Raw genomic sequence first — 8,707 nt, 5'->3', positions numbered from 1 at the left:
CATCAGGTATTGTTTTGTAATATATATATATATATACACAGTACCAGTCGGATCATCAGGTATTATTTTGTAATATATATATATATATATATACACAGTACCAGTCGGATCATCAGGTATTATTTTGTAATATATATATATATATACACAGTACCAGTCGGATCATCAGGTATTATTTTGTAATATATATATATATATATATACACAGTACCAGTCAGATCATCAGGTATTATTTTGTAATATATATATATATATATATACACAGTACCAGTCGGATCATCAGGTATTATTTTGTAATATATATATATATATATATACACAGTACCAGTCAGATCATCAGGTATTGTTTTGTAATATATATATATATATACACAGTACCAGTCAGATCATCAGGTATTATTTTGTAATATATATATATATATACACAGTACCAGTCGGATCATCAGGTATTATTTTGTAATATATATATATATATATATACACAGTACCAGTCAGATCATCAGGTATTATTTTGTAATATATATATATATATATATACACAGTACCAGTCGGATCATCAGGTATTATTTTGTAATATATATATATATATATATACACAGTACCAGTCGGATCATCAGGTATTATTTTGTAATATATATATATATATATACACACAGTACCAGTCGGATCATCAGGTATTGTTTTGTAATATATACTCAATACCAGTCCAAAGTTGGGACACACCTACTCAAGGAGTTTTTCTTCATTTTTGACTATTTTCTACTGAATAATAGTGAAGACATCAAAACTATGAAATAACACATATGGAATCATGTGGTAACTGAAAATTAAAAATATATTTTAGATTCTATAAAGTGAGGCTTTGCCCCTTTTGCCTTGATGACAGCTTTGCACACTCTTGGCATTCTCTCAACCAGGAATCACCCGGAATAGGGAAGATAGCCCTATTTGGTAAAAGACCAAGTCCGTATTATGGCAAGACCAGCTCAAATAAGCATGCTTCTGCAGCCATGGCGATCAGGTATTGTCAGGGTGTAACGGCTCTCTTCTATCTCCTCCTCTGACGAAGAGGTAGAACAAGTATCAGACCAAAATGCAGCGTGATGATGATTCATGATATTTTAATGAAGGAAAACTATACAATACAGAAACTACAAAAATAACGAAATGAAATAACGAAAACCGAAACAGCCCTATCTGGTGCAAACACAAAGACAGGAACAATCACCCATGAAACACTCACAGAATATGGCTGCCTAAATATGGCTCCCAATCAGAGACAACGATAATCACCTGACTCTGATTGAGAACCGCCTCAGGCAGCCATAGACTAATTAGACACCCCCACAAAAGCCCAAGACAAAAAACACACCACAATAACCCATGTCACACCCTGGCCTGACCAAATAAATAAAGAAAACAACAAAATACTAAGACCAAGGCGTGACAGAACCCCCTCCCTAAGGTGCGGACTCCCGGACGCACCTCAAAACCAAAGGGAGGGTCCGGGTGGGCGTCTGTCCATGGTGGCGGCTCCGGCTCGGGACGTGGATCCCACTCCATAAATGTCTTAGTTCCCCCCCCTCGCGTCCTGGGATAGTCCACCCTCGCCGCCGACCATGGCCTAGTAGTCCTCACCCAGAACCCCACTGGACTGAGGAGCAGCTCGTGACTGAGGGGCTGCTCGTGACTGAGGGGCAGCTTGTGACTGAGGGGCAGCTCGGGACTGAGGGGCTGCTCGTGACTGAGGGGCAGCTCGTGATTGAGGGGCAGCTCGGGACTGAGGGGCAGCTCGGGACTGAGGGGCAGCTCGGGACTGAGGGGCAGCTCGGGACTGAGGGGAAGCCCAGCACTGAGAGGAAGCTCAGCACTGAGAGGAAGCTCAGCACTGAGAGGAAGCTCAGGCAGGTAGTTGGCTCCGGCAGATCCTGGCTGGCTGGCGGATCTGGAAGAGTCTGGTTGACTGGCAGATCTGGAAGAGTCTGGGTGACTGGCAGATCTGGAAGAGTCTGGGTGACTGGCAGATCTGGAAGAGTCTGGTTGACTGGTGGATCTAGCTGCTCTGGCTGCTCCATGCAGACTGGCTTCTCTGGCTGCTCCATGCAGACTGACAGCTCTGGCTGCTCCATGCAGACTGACAGCTCTGGCTGCTCTATGCCGACTGGAAGCTCCATGCAGACTGGCAGCTCTGGCTGCTCTATGCAGACTGGCAGCTCTATGCAACCTGGCAGCTCTGGCTGCTCCATGCAGACTGGCAGCTCTGGCTGTTCCATGCAGACTGGCAGCTCTGGCTGCTCCATGCAGACTGGCAGCTCTGGCTGCTCCATGCAGACTGGCAGCTCTGGCTGCTTCACGCAGACTGACAGCTCTGGCTGCTTTATGCAGACAGGCAGCTCTGGCTGCTCCATGCAGACTGGCAGCTCTGGCTGCTCCATGCAGACTGGCAGCTCAGGCTGCTCCATGCAGTCTGACAGCTCAGGCTGCTCCATGCAGACTGGAAGCTCAGGCTGCGCTGAACAGGCAGGAGACTCCAGCAGCGCTGTAGAGGAGAAAGGCTCTGATAGCGCTAGACAGGCGGGAGACTCCGACAGCGCTGGAGAGGCGAGGCGCACTGTAGGCCTGATGCGTGGTGCTGGCACTGGTGGAACTGGACCGAGAACACGCACAGGAAGCCTGGTGCGGGGGGAGCTGCCACCGGAGGACTGGTGTGTGGTGGCTCTGGATAGACCGGACCGTGCAGGCGCACTGGAGCTCTTGAGCACCGAGCCTGCCCAACCTTACCTGGCTCGATGCCCACTCTAGCCCGGCCAATAGGAAGGGCTGGTATGAACCGCACCGGGCTATGCACCCGCACTGGAAACACCGTGTGCTCCATAGCATAACACGGTGTCTGCCCGGTCTCTCTAGCCCACCGGGAAGCACAGGGAGTTTGCACAGGTCTCCTACCTGGCATAGCCATACTCCCTGTGAGCCCCCCCCCAATACATTTTTGGGGCTGACTTTCGGGCTTCCTTGCCAACCGTGTTCCCTCGTATCGTCGGCTCCTATCTCCGGCTGCCTCTGCTCTCCTAAGTGCCTCCACCTGTTCCCATGGGAGGCGATCTCTTCCGGCCAGTATCTCCTCCCAAGTGTAACAACCCGTGCCATCCAAAACGTCTTCCCATGTCCATTCCTCCTTTCGCTGCTTCTGCTGTCGCTGCCTGTCACCACGCTGCTCGGTCCTTTTGCTGTGAGTGATTCTGTAACGGCTCTCTTCTATCTCCTCCTCTGACGAAGAGGTGGAACAAGGATCAGACCAAAATGCAGCGTGATGATGATTCATGATATATTTTAATGAAGGAAAACTATACATGCAGAAACTACAAAAATAACGAAATGAAATAATGAAAACCGAAACAGCCCTATCTGGTGCAAACACAAAGACAGGAACAATCACCCACCAAACACTCACAGAATATGGCTGCCTAAATATGGCTCCCAATCAGAGACAACGATAATCACCTGACTCTGATTGAGAACCGCCTCAGGCAGCCATAGACTACGTAGACACCCCACAAAACCCCAAGACAAAAAACACACCACAATAACCCATGTCACACCCTGGCCTGACCAAATAAATAAAGAAAACACAAAATACTAAGACCAAAGCGTGACACAGGGTGTATTTTGTTCTCGGGATTCATTTTGATTGACCAACATTGCAGAGGTAAAAAAAGTTAAGGGCTCGTAAGTAAGCATTTCACGGAAAAGTCTACACCCGTTGTTTTCGGTCTCTTGTGTAGTCTGAAATCCCAGGTGTATGCTGGAGCATTGTTAACATGGTCTGTAACCTGTCTGCCTAGGGACGATACTAGGGAGCGTAGCTCTTAAGCAGACATTCAAATACACAGTTTATTAGGTACACCCATCTAGTACCGGGTTGGACATCTAGTACCGGGTTGGACATCTAGTACCGGGTGGACATCTAGTACCGGGTTGGACATCTAGTACCGGGTTGGACATCTAGTACCGGGTGGACATCTAGTACCGGGTTTGACATTAGTACCGGGTTGGACATCTAGTACCGGGTTGGACATTTAGTACCTAGTACCGGGTTGGACATCTAGTACTGGGTTTGACATCTAGTACTGGGTTTGACATCTAGTACTGGGTTGGACATCTAGTACTGGGTTGGACATCTAGTACTGGGTTGGACATCTAGTACCAGGTTTGACATCTAGTACTGGGTTGGACATCTAGTACTGGGTTGGACATCTAGTACTGGGTTGGACATCTAGTACTGGGTTTGACATCTAGTACTGGGTTTGACATCTAGTACTGGGTTGGACATCTAGTACTGGGTTGGACATCTAGTACCGGGTGGACATCTAGTACCGGGTTGGACATCTAGTACCGGGTTGGACATCTAGTACTGGGTTGGACATCTAGTACCGGGTTGGACATCTAGTACCGGGTTGGACATCTAGTACTGGGTTGGACATCTAGTACCGGGTTGGACATCTAGTACCGGGTTGGACATCTAGTACCGGGTTAGACATCTAGTACCGGGTTGGACATCTCGTACCAGGTTGGACATCTCGTACCAGGTTGGACATCTAGTACCGGGTGGACATCTAGTACCGGGTTGGACATCTAGTACCGGGTTGGACATCTAGTACTGGGTTGGACATCTAGTACCGGGTTAGACATCTCGTACCAGGTTGGACATCTAGTACCGGGTTGGACATCTAGTACCGGGTTGGACATCTACTGGGTTGGACATCTCGTACCAGGTTGGACATCTCGTACCAGGTTGGACATCTAGTACCGGGTTGGACATCTAGTACCGGGTTGGACATCTAGTACTGGGTTAGACATCTAGTACTGGGTTAGACATCTAGTACCGGGTTGGACATCTAGTACCGGGTTGGACATCTAGTACCGGGTTGGACATCTAGTACCGGGTTGGACATCTAGTACCGGGCTGGACATCTAGTACCGGGTTAGACATCTAGTACCGGGTTGGACATCTAGTACTGGGTTGGACATCTAGTACCGGGTGGACATCTAGTACTGGGTTGGGCATCTAGTACCGGGTGGACATCTAGTACTGGGTTGGGCATCTAGTACCGGGTGGACATCTAGTACTGGGTTGGACATCTAGTACCGGGTTGGACATCTAGTACTGGGTTGGACATCTAGTACCGGGTTGGACATCTAGTACTGGGTTAGACATCTAGTACTGGGTTGGATATCTAGTACCGGGTTGGACATCTAGTACCGGGTTGGATTCTTTGGGCATGGAAACGTTGCACAATTGGTGTCAAGGGACGGAAACATGTGCCAGGACAACATTCTGTACCAGGACAACATTCTGTGCCAGGAAGGTATGGTATGTACAGACAGGAAGGTATAGACAGGAAGGTATGGTATGTACAGACAGGAAGGTATAGACAGGAAGGTATGGTATGTACAGACAGGAAGGTATGGTATGTACAGACAGGAATGTACAGACAGGAAGGTATAGACAGGAAGGTATGGTATGTACAGACAGGAAGGTATTGTATGTACAGACAGGAAGGTATGGTATGTACAGACAGGAAGGTATGGAATGTACAGACAGGAAGGTATGGTATGTACAGACAGGAAGGTATGGAATGTACAGACAGGAAGGTATGGTATGTACAGACAGGAAGGTATGGAATGTACAGACAGGAAGGTATTGTATGTACAGACAGGAAGGTATGGTATGTACAGACAGGAAGGGATTGTATGTACAGACAGGAAGGTATGGTATGTACAGACAGGAAGGTATGGAATGTACAGACAGGAAGGTATGGTATGTACAGACAGGAAGGTATAGACAGGAAGGTATGGTATGTACAGACAGGAAGGTATGGAATGTACAGACAGGAAGGTATAGACAGGAAGGTATGGTATGTACAGACAGGAAGGTATGGTATGTACAGACAGGAAGGTATGGTATGTACAGACAGGAAGGTATGGTATGTACAGACAGGAAGGTATGGTATGTACAGACAGGAAGGTATGGTATGTACAGACAGGAAGGTATTGTATGTACAGACAGGAAGGTATGGTATGTACAGACAGGAAGGTATGGTATGTACAGACAGGAAGGTATTGTATGTACAGACAGGAAGGTATAGACAGGAAGGTATGGTATGTACAGACAGGAAAGTATGGTATGTACAGACAGGAAGGTATAGACAGGAAGGTATGGTATGTACAGACAGGAAGGTATGGTATGTACAGACAGGAAGGTATAGACAGGAAGGTATGGTATGTACAGACAGGAAGGTATGGTATGTACAGACAGGAAGGTATAGACAGGAAGGTATTGTATGTACAGACAGGAAGGTATGGTATGTACAGACAGGAAGGTATGGTATGTACAGACAGGAAGGTATGGAATGTACAGACAGGAAGGTATTGTATGTACAGACAGGAAGGTATGGTATGTACAGACAGGAATGTATGGTATGTACAGACAGGAAGGTATTGTATGTACAGACAGGAAGGTATAGACAGGAAGGTATGGTATGTACAGACAGGAAGGTACAGACATGAAGGTATGGTATGTACAGACAGGAAGGTATGGTATGTACAGACAGGAAGGTATTGTATGTACAGACAGGAAGGTATGGTATGTACAGACAGGAAGGTATGGTATGTACAGACAGGAAGGTATGGAATGTACAGACAGGAAGGTATTGTATGTACAGACAGGAAGGTATGGTATGTACAGACAGGAAGGTATGGTATGTACAGACAGGAAGGTATTGTATGTACAGACAGGAAGGTATAGACAGGAAGGTATGGTATGTACAGACAGGAAGGTATGGTATGTACAGACAGGAAGGTATAGACAGGAAGGTATGGTATGTACAGACAGGAAGGTATTGTATGTACAGACAGGAAGGTATAGACAGGAAGGTATGGTATGTACAGACAGGAAGGTATGGTATGTACAGACAGGAAGGTATAGACAGGAAGGTATGGTATGTACAGACAGGAAGGTATGGTATGTACAGACAGGAAGGTATGGTATGTACAGACAGGAAGGTATGGTATGTACAGACAGGAAGGTATGGAATGTACAGACAGGAAGGTATGGTATGTACAGACAGGAAGGTATGGAATGTACAGACAGGAAGGTATGGTATGTACAGACAGGAAGGTATGGTATGTACAGACAGGAAGGTATGGAATGTACAGACAGGAAGGTATGGTATGTACAGACAGGAAGGTATGGTATGTACAGACAGGAAGGTATGGAATGTACAGACAGGAAGGTATGGTATGTACAGACAGGAAGGTATGGTATGTACAGACAGGAAGGTATGGTATGTACAGACAGGAAGGTATTGTATGTACAGACAGGAAGGTATTGTATGTACAGACAGGAATGTATGGTATGTACAGACAGGAAGGTATAGACAGGAAGGTATGGTATGTACAGACAGGAAGGTATGGTATGTACAGACAGGAAGGTATGGTATGTACAGACAGGAAGGTATAGACAGGAAGGTATGGTATGTACAGACAGGAATGTATTGTATGTACAGACAGGAAGGTATGGTATGTACAGACAGGAAGGTATTGTATGTACAGACAGGAAGGTATGGTATTTACAGACAGGAAGGTATGGTATGTACAGACAGGAAGGTATGGTATGTACAGACAGGAAGGTATGGAATGTACAGACAGGAAGGTATGGTATGTACAGACAGGAAGGTATGGTATGTACAGACAGGAAGGTATGGTATGTACAGACAGGAAGGTATAGACAGGAAGGTATGGTATGTACAGACAGGAATGTATTGTATGTACAGACAGGAAGGTATAGACAGGAAGGTATGGTATGTACAGACAGGAAGGTATGGTATGTACAGACAGGAAGGTATGGTATGTACAGACAGGAAGGTATGGTATGTACAGACGGGAAGGTATTGTATGTACAGACAGGAAGGTATGGTATGTACAGACAGGAAGGTATGGTATTTACAGACAGGAAGGTATGGTATGTACAGACAGGAAGGTATTGTATGTACAGACAGGAAGGTATTGTATGTACAGACAGGAAGGTATGGTATGTACAGACAGGAAGGTATGGTATGTACAGACAGGAAGGTATGGTATGTACAGACAGGAAGGTATGGTATGTACAGACAGGAAGGTATTGTATGTACAGACAGGAAGGTATGGTATGTACAGACAGGAATGTATGGTATGTACAGACAGGAAGGTATGGTATTTACAGACAGGTATGTACAGACAGGAAGGTATGGTATGTACAGACAGGAAGGTATGGTATGTACAGACAGGAAGGTATGGTATGTACAGACAGGAAGGTATGGTATGTACAGACAGGAAGGTATGGTATGTACAGACAGGAAGGTATGGTATGTACAGACAGGAAGGTATGGTATGTACAGACAGGTATGTACAGACAGGAAGGTATGGTATGTACAGACAGGAAGGTATTGTATGTACAGACAGGAAGGTATGGTATGTACAGACAGGTATGTACAGACAGGAAGGCATGGTATGTACAGACAGGAAGGTATGGTATGTACAGGAAGGTATGGTATGTACAGACAGGAAGGTATTGTATGTACAGACAGGAAGGTATGGTATGTACAGACAGGAAGGTATGGTATGTACAGACAGGAAGGTATGGAAAAGGAATGCATATCACCCAAACCAT

General features: G+C 46.0%; 1 long non-coding RNA gene across 9 annotated transcripts; it reads left to right on the top strand.

Annotated features, from left to right (window-relative positions):
• Positions 1-5,535: 5,535 nt before the first annotated feature.
• LOC127913410 (uncharacterized) lies at positions 5,536-8,259 on the top strand. Of its 9 annotated transcripts, none has more exons than XR_008085502.1 (4): positions 5,536-5,583; positions 6,427-6,449; positions 7,795-7,840; positions 8,246-8,259. It is a non-coding gene; the product is annotated as an uncharacterized LOC127913410 (long non-coding RNA). The 9 variants fall into 9 exon arrangements; XR_008085505.1 differs by lacking the exon at positions 8,246-8,259 and adding an exon at positions 7,993-8,006; XR_008085501.1 differs by lacking the exon at positions 5,536-5,583 and adding an exon at positions 6,047-6,094.
• Positions 8,260-8,707: the final 448 nt, after the last annotated feature.

This window comes from Oncorhynchus keta, chromosome 29 (assembly GCF_023373465.1).
Source record: "Oncorhynchus keta strain PuntledgeMale-10-30-2019 chromosome 29, Oket_V2, whole genome shotgun sequence".
In the NCBI taxonomy this organism is placed as follows: Eukaryota; Metazoa; Chordata; class Actinopteri; order Salmoniformes; family Salmonidae; genus Oncorhynchus; species Oncorhynchus keta.
Note: the sequence above shows the minus strand (reverse complement) of the source record. Positions and strands in the feature narration are given on the sequence as shown.